General features: G+C 36.3%; 1 protein-coding gene across 10 annotated transcripts in view; it reads right to left on the reverse strand.

Annotated features, from left to right (window-relative positions):
* The window catches only part of AKAP13 (A-kinase anchoring protein 13), a 388,825-nt gene that overhangs the window by 210,965 nt on the left and 165,448 nt on the right, over positions 1-12,412 (reverse strand). The gene's annotated exons all lie outside the window — the stretch shown is intronic.

Consider the following 12,412-nt stretch of genomic DNA (forward strand, 5'->3'; position numbering starts at 1 on the left):
CTTCTTTCTAAAATTACGATAAGAGAGAATGGGAAAGTCTAAATTTTCAGATCATGAACTCTTAAATTTTTGTACAACAGAATGGATTTTTAAAAAGCACTTATTAATAGTGCTAAGAATTCTTCCCTACGCTAACTTTGGGAAGAGAAAGGCAATATAGTCCTTATGTTCAAGAGGCTCATCTTATAAATGGGGAGATAATACACAAAAGGTTCCAACTGCAAGATAGATGGTTAAGTCCCCAGGTCCTTGTGACTCACTGGTAAAGTAGATGGTAATGCCTCTTCCTTAATGTTATTTCCACATAAACTCAACAAAGACATAATTTGTTACGATAAATCCTTATTTCCAGAGGTAAAGTAATGGAGGGTGGGGTAAGAAGAGAGATCAGAAGATAAATAAAAGGCAGGTAGCAATAATAATAGCCCTATAACAACTCGCATTTCTATGGCACATTTTGGCTTAAAAGCATGTTTGAGGTATTCTCCAGAGCCAGTTTTTGTTGGCAAACTAATGTTAAAAATTTTGACACAGCATGGCCCTCATATTAGTGCATGAAGGACTCCATATTCTGCCCAGGTTTCCAGAGTGATAAAACACATGGGGACTTCCATGTAAATACTACAAACAGCCCAATGAATAATAAACTAATGATTACATGTCAAAAGTAAACATAGAACTCCAAGACTCCAAATGTGCACTGGAGTACTGGAGTTCAAAGTTTGCTTTTTTTCCATAAAATAGGTTTATTGCCTAGTTTCAAGGCCATAATTCAGCTTCCTTCCGCCCCTATTCCCAAAGCAATTAAACCACTTTTCTATAGAGGTTCAATATTATTTTAAAAAATACTTAAGGAGAGAGAAACAGATACTGATAAAAATGACCATTACAAGAGCATAGCTATTATGAAGGAATAGATGACAAGACAATTAGCGGAAATAAAATGCTTTCTGATTAAGACTGGTTAGATGTCTAAAGCTTCTTTCCAAATGTAATATTCATATGTCATCCTTGCACATCTGTTGCAAAAAAACAGAGCTGATACTGACAGACCTAGCACACGCATGGCCTTTTATTGTAGCTTGGCTTATCAAGAGCTGGCCAGTAATCATTATTTTTTTACTTATTTAAAACAAAAAAAACCATTTATCACAGGGCTATAGTTTTCTCCCTAAGAAAGATTATATTAGATTTCTCCAGCATTTTTATTTTAACAGGCATAAAAAGAAAGACAAAAATACAAGCAGGAAACCTGGGACCAATTTGGGACCAAGGAATGCCCACAGGTAAACTTGGCTATTATTCAGAATTTAATTACTAGAAGTAGAGAAAAAAATGTTTTTAAGTTTACTTAAAAAATTTTCCCCCACAAAAATGGCACATAGGAGCTCTCAATCTGTCCTATTTTTCATTCGAAAAACATGTTTGCTTTGTCTAACAAACAACTAAATGTTGGTTACCAAGATTCTATTTCATTTAATATTAAATACTACTAATTCCATAGCCACTTACCAACAATCTGCTCACATTACTATACACTGTTCACCAGCTACATGGAGGTCTTTTAAAATGAATCGATTTTTTAGAAACCTAAGGTTTACCAATATTCCTGAAGGGGGGAAGGAGGAAGCAGCTGGGTTTGAGGATTTATATTTGTTAACTTCTTAATATTTTTTGTTATTTTAATTAAAAAGAAATGTAATCAGGGTATTTTACTTCTACCTATAGTATCAGTGAATTAATAATAGCAATGAATTCATCTGGGCAAAACAAATGTGTTCTCATTTCATCTTGTGTTTTATAATAAATTATGTTTTTGAATAAGACATGCAACAAGCTATTTCTAATTTCGTCATTTATTATACAATTTGTTTACCAATTTAATCACTCAGTCCAGTTCCTAAGGTTTGCCAAATATATTTTGTAAAAGAAAAATGGTTGGGTTTTCCCACTATACCTTTTAAATGGTAATGAAAACAAAAATAGTTTTATTTTAAAAACTAAAAAGTCAATTTTATTTCTTTATAAATTAAACATTGATTTCATTTATAAGAAACAGAAAAGGAAAGGGCAAGAACTAAAAAATACAAATACAAAACTTTGTTTAAGAGTTCGAGTTTTTATTTTATTTTTTCCTATAATTAAACACATATCTTTTCTCCCTCCTGGGGGCCTAGGAGGATGGAGAGTGGAACTTTGTAGCAAATGGTTAAATCTAACAAATCTCTATACTGGCTATGTCCAAAAATGCATATCTAATTCTACATAGTACTCCATCATCTCTCTGCCAGAAGGTAAATAGCATTCTTCATCTCTGACCCTCTGGAATCATCAATGATCCACTGCATTGATCAGTGGGACACTTTAAGAAAAAAAGTTGAAGATTACGCAAAGGTTGAAAACCCAAGAGACTGGAAAAATGCAGGTAACCTCAAAAGAAACATGGTAAGTTAGGAAGTCACGTACAGTTGAAGAGGAAAGTAATGAGTTCTATTTTGGACACAAGTTTCATATCTATAGGCTCTCCAGGTAGAGATGAGCAAAAGTAGATAAAGTTCAAGAAAGACATAAGAGGGCTATCTATGAGAACATTTGGGTATTATGCATCCGCATAGAGATCAAAGGCATGTGGTAAAGGGCAGCATGTTCTGGATTCACCCAGATATTCCCGACTGTCCCAAAATGATAATTCTATATTTTGTTTTTTACTTCAGAAACTTTTAGTTGTTAGTTTTGTGGAAAAATATTTAGTTAAGTTGTAGCTTCTTTATTCTGATTAATAATTACATATTTTATGACTGAACATTCAATAAATGTTCCAACTTAAAAACTTTTTAAAAATTCTCTGTTTTTTATACCCTAATGGAACATGTCATACATACCTATTATGGGATTATAACTGACTACTTTGGAGCTGAAGAGATCACTGAAACTACACACACAGGAAAAAATTGACCTGGGAAAGAATGCTCATTGTGATGTGCTCCTCAAGCTACTACTGTCACTCTTAGACAGAAGCAGATAAAATTAATACAGGAAGTTATCAGAGGAAAACGGATAGGCAGTACATAAACTTGGGAAAGGTAACAGTAAATGAATAATCTTGTGTGATCACCCCCATAGCACAACCTATGCCTGGCTAGTCTACTATGTGACTCAAAACTCAGCTGTGAACAACTTAACCTGACCCCACCTCCCAAATGGAAGAAACACCGGGGGTGAGGTGGGGAGGGGGATTAAGTATGGCCTCCTCATTCCATATCACACATATATCATCCATAGTGATGGTATCTTCTATTAGTATTGATAACTAAATGCTGAATGAGGATCATACTATATCTTGTATGTATAACGATTTGCAGATTTTCTTCCCCATTGGACTATGAAACTCTTCAAAGGGAAGGAATGCATTTTTGCCTTTCTTTTTATACCCAGCACTTCGCAAAGGGCCTGGCATGTTGCAAAAGCTTAATAAAAACTTGCTGACTGATTAACAAATGTAGAAATGACCTCAGAAGTCATCTATTCCAAACTTACATGTTACAGATGAAAAAATTAAGGCCCATGGAAGTTAAATAACTTGTCCACAGGTAGAGTTAGAGAAAGGATTTGAACACAAGCCCTGATCTCAGAGCAAGTACTCTTTCCATTTAAAATCCCAGTGTGGCTTTCCAAATCAAAATACCAGCTTAGAGACAACAGATATTATGATTTAAATGGTAGCTTGGATAATAAAAGCAGCTTCCATTTCAACAGAGCTTTAAGATTTAGAATGTATTTTCCTCACAAAGGCCCTATGAGGAAAATAAAACAAGGATTACTACATGGCAAATTACATTCAGATGAAGGCAAGTCCTGAAAGTGGCTTCCAAATGGAATAGACCAAGGACCTATTTCTCTCTCTCTCTCTCTCTCTCTCTCTCTCTCTCTCTCTCTCTCTCTCTCTCTCTCTCTCTCTCTCACACACACACACACACACACACACACACACAGAGGCTTAATATGTCTCAATCTCTTGTGTGTCTCTGCGGCATTTATTTACATTATGTGTATATTCCTTGCCTCTGCAATTTATTGTAATTTTCTCATATTTATTTCACAATCCATAGCACCCAGTATGGTGCCTAACATGAAATAAGTACACCAAAATCTGATGATTGAGTGATCAACTGTGGAGTATCAGCTTTAATCAAGGTGCTCAAGAGTCATTACCTCCTTGCCTCTACACATACTTCCTATATTGTGCATATTATGAGCTCTTGTGCTTTTCATCTTGTGCCTTCATGGTTTTGCTAATATTTTACTGATAATATTCAGGACCAGAGAAGTAGTATGGCATAATAGAAATGCCCCTAGACCTCAGAAGACCTGGCTTTGAGATCCTACTCTATCCTTTAAGCAGTGTGAACATCTACAGTTTTCCAATTCAAAGAAACCCTCACAAGTCCTATGCTATATACCTAAGACTGTGGATAGATTGGCATTTGCCAAGCCCAGGTTAAGTCTAGCTGTCTCAATTCTAGCAACGCCAACAGGCTAATGACTAAAAGGCTTGAAAGCACATTACAGCCTAGCATTTCCAAAGCAAACAAATAAACACATTGTTTTACACTAAAAAACAACAACAACAAAATACAGGCAGTTCTTAATTACTGATCAAAGTCAACAAACATTTATTAAGTGCCTATCATGTGCCAGGCGCTGTGCTAAGCTCCTGAAATACAAAGAAATGCAAACATATGGTCTCTTCTCTCAAGGAGATTACATTCTAATGGGGAGACAACATGCAAACAACTATATACACATGCAATACAGATGTAATATAAGTGGGAGGCAATCTCAGAGTGAAAGCCCTCATAGGGTATGGGGAGTAGAAGGGGCTATCTCGCAGCAGAAGGTGGGATGTGAGCTTCTAAATGGTAAGATTAAAAATAATATAATATCACTATAATACGCTGTTTTCATTCATTCAAGTGGCATTTATTAAGTGCCTCTTTCTATAGGATTTCATTGTATCTAACAAACTCTGGAATCTGAATCTTTAATTTTTTTCTTTTCCTCAGTGGAATTTAGTCCTATAGCCCCCAAATCAGTAGCATATATAAAATTATAAATTATAAATGTCATGCTTATCAAATCTGAAGATGACACAAAGCTAGAAGGATAGGTAACAAGTTAGGAGACAGTGTCCAAATCTAAAAAGAGTCTGAGAAGCTAGAAGAGTAGACTGAATTTAATAAGAAAGAACTTAACAGAATAACTGCAGTCTTACACTTGAGATTAAAAAGCAATAACCTTTATAAAACAGAATAAAAATGCATGGCTAGACAGTTCACTTGATATAGTTAGAAGAGGGTTTTAGTGAACTGAAAACCCAAAATGTTAAGTTACAAAAATGTGTCTCAGAGGCCAAGAAAGCTAATGTAATCTTAAACTGTATAAAGAAAAAAGAGCACTCAAGACTAGGAAGGTAAAAGTTCTGCTGTGTTATGACCTTGTTAGATCACACCTGCAGAGTATTCTTTTCTAGGTGCCACATTTTGTAAGAAGGGCATTGAAAAGCTGGAGAAAATTCATAAAAGGACAACCAGGAGGATGAAGGGTTTTGAAATAATGCCATATGATGTGCAACTGAAGGAACTTGGAGTTAAGAGTAGGTGGAATGCAGGAAATTTGCTGTATAAAAGACAAATATTCATGGACTTGGATCAGGCACGGATGGCAGTTATATTCAAGTATCCTAAGTCCTGCCATATAGAAATTATATTTTGGTCTTCTTGGCCACAAAGGGAAGAACTAGAAACAATAGGTAGGAGCTACAAAGAAGAATTCAGGATAGATGAAAGGGAAAACTTCCTTATAATAGGAATTATTCAAAATTAGAATGGGTTGCCTTCTGAGTTAGTGGCCTCATTCTCATTAGAAATTTTAAAGTAAAGGCTGAAAGACGGACTCTTTGTTAGAAATGGGATAAAAGAAATTCTTTTTCAAGAATATATTGGAGATTACTGGAAGTAGAGCCAAGATGGTGGACGAAGGCAGAGTTCACTTGAACTCTCCCAACATTCCCCCTTCAAACAACTTTAAAATAATTCCTCAAATCAAAATCTGGAGCATCAGGGTCAATAAAAGGTCAGTGTGAGACATTTTTCCAGCATAAGACAACTTAGGAGGCTGGTAAGAGAGGTGTGTAACACTGGGTTTGGGGTCAGCCCAGAATGCAAACAGCATGGCACCAGCAATGGTCCTTAGAGACGGCCATGACAGTGTCAGCAGCACCTTTGGAAGCTCTCAGCCCAGAGACATTCTGGGTGGTGGCTCCAGGGCAGAGACAAATGCTTCTGGTCAGTCACAAGAAAGCAATGGATCTGGTCACAGTTCCAGATCCAAAAGGAGCCCTAGTGCTTGCAGCTGCAGGGAGGCAGGGACCTTTCTTGGGTGAACATTGGAGCACAGACCAAGTGAGCAATGACCATACCTCTGCCAGGATCATACCATCATGGAAGCACCAAAAACATGAAAACCCCCAAAACTAGCTCTGAAAACAGCAGCACAAAGAAGCCTGAAGCTTGGGAAAGCACCTTCCTAGCCTCCATGGAAGTAGACCCCATTTTAACATAAAGTTCAAAGTCAAAAAACAGGTGAGAAGAAAGAAAGAAAAAAAAGAAGAGAACTTGGCTATAAAAGGCTACTTTAGTAGCCGAAAAAACCAAGACATAAACTCAGAGGAAGACAGCAATGTGCGGGGAGAGGGGAAGCTACAAACAAAGCTTCAAAAAAAAAAATGCTAACTGGACCCAAGCCTAACAAGCATTCCTGGAAGATTTTAAAGAGACAGATAAGAGCAGCAGAGAAAAAAATAAGAGTGATGAAAAAAATATGAAAAGAGAATTAAAAGCTTGGTAAAAGAGGCACAAAAAAATACTGAAGAAAATAACACCTCAAAAAAACAGAATTGGCCTAATGGTAAATGAGACACAAAAATTCACTGAAGAAAAGAACTCCTTAAAAAGCAGAATTGGCCAAATGGAAAAAGAGGTACAAAAGCTCCTTGAAGAAAACAATTGCTCAAAAAATGAGAACTGGGCATGTGACATCAAGAAATAGCAAAACAAATTCAAAAGAATGAGAAAATGTAAGAAAATGTGAAATATTTCATCAGAAAAACAACTGACCTAGAAAATAGATCCCGAAGAAATAACTTAAGAATTATTGGACTATCTGAAAGCCATAATCTAAAAAAGAGCCTAGACATCATATTTCAAGAAATTATCAAGGAAAATTGCCACAATATCTTAGACCCAAAGGACAAAATAGGAATTCAAAGAATCCAATCACCTTCTGAAAGAGATCCCAAAATGAAAACTCCCAGGAATATTATAGCCAAATTCCAGAGCTCCGATCTCAAGAGAAAATATTTCAAGCAGCTAGAAAGAAACCATTCAAATACTGTGAAGCCACAGTCAGGATCATATATGACTTAGCAACTTCCATGTTAAAGGAGCAGAGGGCTTGGAATATGATATTCTTGAAGGCCAAGAAGCTAGAATTACAACTAAGAATCACCTACTCAATAAAACTGAGTATAATACAAATGGCTATAAAACTGTGCATACCCTTTGACCCAGAAATACCATTATTAATCTGTACCCCTATGAGATAAAAGGAAAAAGGACTATTTGTACAAAAATATAGCAGTTCTCTTTGTCGTGGCAAAGAAGTAGAATTTGAGGGGATGCTTATCTACTGGGGAATGACTGAACAAATTGTGGCATATGACTGTGATGGAGCACTATTGTGCTGTAAGAAATGAGGAGGGGGATAGTTCCAGAAAAAAAAAAAAGGTAAGATTTATATGAACTGATGCAAAGTGAAATGAGAAGAACTGGGAGATCACTGTGCACAGTAGTAACAGCAGTGGTGTAATGATGATCAATCATGAAAGACTTGGTTACTCTGATCAATACAGTGATCCAAGTCAATTCCAAATGACTCCTGATGAAAAAATGCTATCCACCTCCAGAGAGGGAACTAATGAACTGAGTGCATAATAAAGTGTAAGTATGTCACTTTCTCTGCATAGTTCCAGATTGCTTTCCAAAAAAGCTGAACAGCTCCACCAAGTAATTTGTCTGTCTTTCTTCAACCACTCTATCTGTCTGATCCTCCTCAGTCTACTTTCCCGAATCTTCATCTATGTCACACCCACTAACTGCAAGTGCCCCTAGGTTCAGTTCTAGACTCTCTTTTTTCTCTTTATAAGATCTTAGTGATCTCATCAAGTCTCATGGCTTCAATTATTATCTCTATACAGAAGATTCCCAGATATATATATATATATATACACATGTACATACATATATAAACATATATGCATGTATACATTAAAGTATGTATATATGTGTGTGTATAATATATAATATACACACACACATACATGATATACTGTTTCTCAAAAATGCTTGCTCTCTAGCTCTTTCTCTATACTTTAAAAACAACATTTTCACCTACACATCCCCTTTGAAAAAGCTAAACATCAAGACTGATTTCTTTCCTGACACCACTGTCTGGGCACAAAGGCTACGTATTTGGGGGTGGGTGGCTCACAAGCTTGCCTGATTGTTAGATAGTAATGATTTTGTTTGGGAGACAAAATACATACATGCATGTATACATATAATCTATCTATATGCATATATACACACACATATACATATATACACACATTGTATATGTACAGGAGAGGGGATATATATCATCAGTCTTCCTATCCTCTCTCCTAATCCTATCTTCCCATATCACTAACTGTTTTTTAAGCATCTTGAATTAGATGTCACTTAGGCATCTCAAACATAACATATAGTTATCTTTCACAAAAGAAAACAAAACAAAATATCCCATCTTCCCAACTTCCCTATTTCGGTTGAGTATCCTACCATCTTCTGAGTTATTCAGGCTGACAACCTTACTGTTATCCTTAACTCCTTATTCTCTCACCCCACATAACCAATCCCTTGCCAAATCTTGTTTCTGCCTTTCACAACACATCCTATCTATGTCCCCTTCTCTCCACTTACAGCAACCCTGTGGCTATATTTAGATACTGCATTAACAAATACCCACCCTTTGAATGATTCATAGGATTTAGAAACAGATGGGACTTTAGAGGTCATGTAGTCCAATCCTTTATTTTGCAGATGAAGAAAGTGAGGTTAAGTGACTGGTTCAAAATCACAGAGGTAGTACCAGTGGCAGAATTGGAATCAAGTCCCCCTGACTCCACATAAAGTGCTACTTCTACAACATTACACTACAATCTATTATTTACAACTTAATGCAAATAGCTTAATCACTGAGCTTTTCTAACAGCAAGCCCTAAGGGAATGTGAGTTTTGAATACATAAGAATCAGGAGAGTAGAAGAACGGAGGATAAGTTAATAGTGGAGCATTTCAAAAGTAGGAAGAAATAATATGGTGAAGTAAGAGGCACTGGATAGCCATCTTCAAGGAAAAGAGAAATAAGCTGAGTGAGGACCAGGGGTGCAAAAAGGTGAGGTGATGCCCAAGACAAACTTTAAATAATAAAAGTATCTATCTATCTATCTATCTATCTATCTATCTATCTATCTATCTATCTATCTATCTATATCTATCTATATTACCTACATACCTGCCCATCACTTACCACCTTTTTTCCTAAAGGCTGTGGGAGCCATCACTTAACTTCTAATAACATCCAATTTACAAATGTCCTTTAGATTAAAAAAGCCAGTGTACTGCAAAATAGGCAGGTTCATGCCAAAGCTGTGGAAGAGTGTCCCCTGCCACTTGCTTCCCTTTTGGCTGCATGTTATATGCTATCAATGGTGAAGGGGCTGGCGTTGAGGGAGAGGAGCCATGTTGCTAGATTCTCTGCCAACATTAAAAGTTGAGGGAGGTCAAAAATCTATTTTATTCCCAAGAGAATGCAAAATGTGCTCTGGTACAGCAGCTTTTCCTCTTCCTCTAAGCTTAAAAGTGATTAAGGTAGAGAGAAGAGAAGCAGGAATATATTTCTGGAATCACTCTCCATCTTTCTTCTTGGTGAGAAGGGAGGAGAGGATGGAGAAAATCTTTGCAACAAACTCATTGAGGGGAGTTAGTTTTAAAATGAGAAAAGGATTTATTTTTTTACATGAATCAGTAGAGGCACCATAGGGGAGATGCAGGAGGCAGCATGTGCCAGGAAGGTCAAATCATAACCAGTAACTGATATGATTTTAGCAGTAGAAATGGTATTAAAGAAGACCCATTAACAGCTTTGCTGCTGCACTCTAAGGACCATGGGACTTTTCCATCTGACCTGGGCTGAAATCTTCCAGGTGTTGTCTCCTCACTGGAATGTGAGACCCCTAAGAGCAAGAACTTTTCTATTTGGATTCTTGGCTTAGTAGTGTTTTGCACACAGTAAATGCTTAATAAACGTTTCATTCATTCCTTAATTCATGACAAATGTATATTATTTCAGTGACATTATGTTTTTAAAATAAATGTTTATTTTTAACATTCTTTTTTTTTTAAATTTTGAGTTCTGAGTTCTCTATCTGCCAGCCCCTCCCCCACCCATTGAGAAGACAAGAAATGTAACATCAGTTATACATTTGAAATCATACAAAACATATTTCCATATTACCCATATTGTAAAAAAACAAAGTGAATAAATTATGTTTCAATCGGTGACATTATGGTTTTAAAAGGTCTTTTGTTGTTTCATTTTATTTGGGGGGGGACCTGAAGTGGGGGGAAAGAATAGCCTGGAAACCTGTCACTTAACAACTATGTTTCTAAGTGAAAATGTTTTCTGAATTTCAAAGAACTGATTTACACAGAAACTTTTCAAATTCAACTCCTTTTGTATGTTTGTACCTGCCAAATCTACAGTTCCTTATCATGGTGGTCACCAGAGTAGGACCACTCTAGAGTACCTGATCCAGGAGTCAGTGTTAAGAGAAATACAAGAGGGAAATCTGACTATTAATATTTATGTGTGTAGGAAGAATGTTTATTTTTTAAAATTTGATTTTCTGTTAATTTCATAAAGTTTAGACTCTAGGACAGGGAGATTCTAAACATTTCTAAACATCTTTCCTTCAATATTCCTTTCTCAATTTACACTAATACATATCTCCATCTCAAATAGCAAAAAGAACGTGCTGGGTTTACCAATTTCTTAAAATATGGATGGACTAATAACTGTGTGTGTGTGTGTGTGTGTGTGTGTGTGTGTGTGTGAAAGAGAGAGAGAGAAGAGAGAGAGAGAGAGAGAGAGAGAGAGAGAGAGAGAGAGAGAGAGAGAGAGAGAGAGAGAGAGAGGGAGAGAGAGAGAGAGAGACAGACAGACAGGAAGGTAGGCAGAGAGAATAGAGGACAGGTTGCAAGAGAGATCAATTAGAATGGTGAGCAAATTATATACATCTTTTTTTCATCTAATGTACATCAGCTTAAACTGGAATGACCACAGCACAATTAAAGAATTTTAAAGCTAGAAGAGGCCTCTAAGATTATCTAGTCCACCTTTTTTCATTTTACAGAAGAGGAAACTAAGGCCCATAGAATTAAATGACTTATCTAAGGTTATATGGTGAATTTACTGGAATCAGGAATAGAATTCAGCTCTCCTGACTCTTGGAACCTCTGTATTGACACCCTGTGCTATTCTACTATACTGATGATTTTGTATATTCAACTTTAATAAAAACTCTACTGTATATAACAGTTGTTCAAAAGAAAGACCATTTAAACTCCATAGTTCTTTCTTAGGATGTGGATAGCATTTTTCATCCTGAGGCCTTTGGATGTCTTAGATCCTTGCACTGCTGAGAAGGGTTAAAGCTATCAATATTAGTCACTGCACAACATGGCTGTTACTGTGTTCTCCTGGGTCTGCTCACTTCACTCAGCGTCAGACCATACAAGTCTTTCCAGGTTTTTCTGAAGTCTGCCTGTTCATCATTTCTTATAGCACAATAGTATTCCATTACGTTCATATACTAAGCTTGTTCAGCCATTCCCCAATTGATGGACATCTTCTCAATTTCCAATTCTTTGCAGATCAAAGCATAATATTTGCTATTTTTTTTCTGTTGTGTTTTGTTTCCTCTTTCTGGTGGTTCCTCCTATTGGTTCTAATTCTTTCTTACATCACTAATGTGAAAATATGTTTAATAGGAATGTATATGTATAGCCTATATCAGATTGCACACTGTCTTGGGGAGGGAGATGGGGAGGGAGGAGGAGAAAAATTTTAAACTCAAAAGCTTATGGAAGAGATTGTTGATAAATCAAAATAAATTAATTTTAAAAAAGGGATAATGATACTGAGTCTTTCTCCCTAAAAGGACACCTGTGATTCAAACTATGGTACTCTGATTG

This window comes from Phascolarctos cinereus, unplaced genomic scaffold (assembly GCF_003287225.1).
Source record: "Phascolarctos cinereus isolate Bilbo 61053 unplaced genomic scaffold, phaCin_HiC Scaffold_3;HRSCAF=262, whole genome shotgun sequence".
Taxonomy (NCBI): Eukaryota; Metazoa; Chordata; class Mammalia; order Diprotodontia; family Phascolarctidae; genus Phascolarctos; species Phascolarctos cinereus.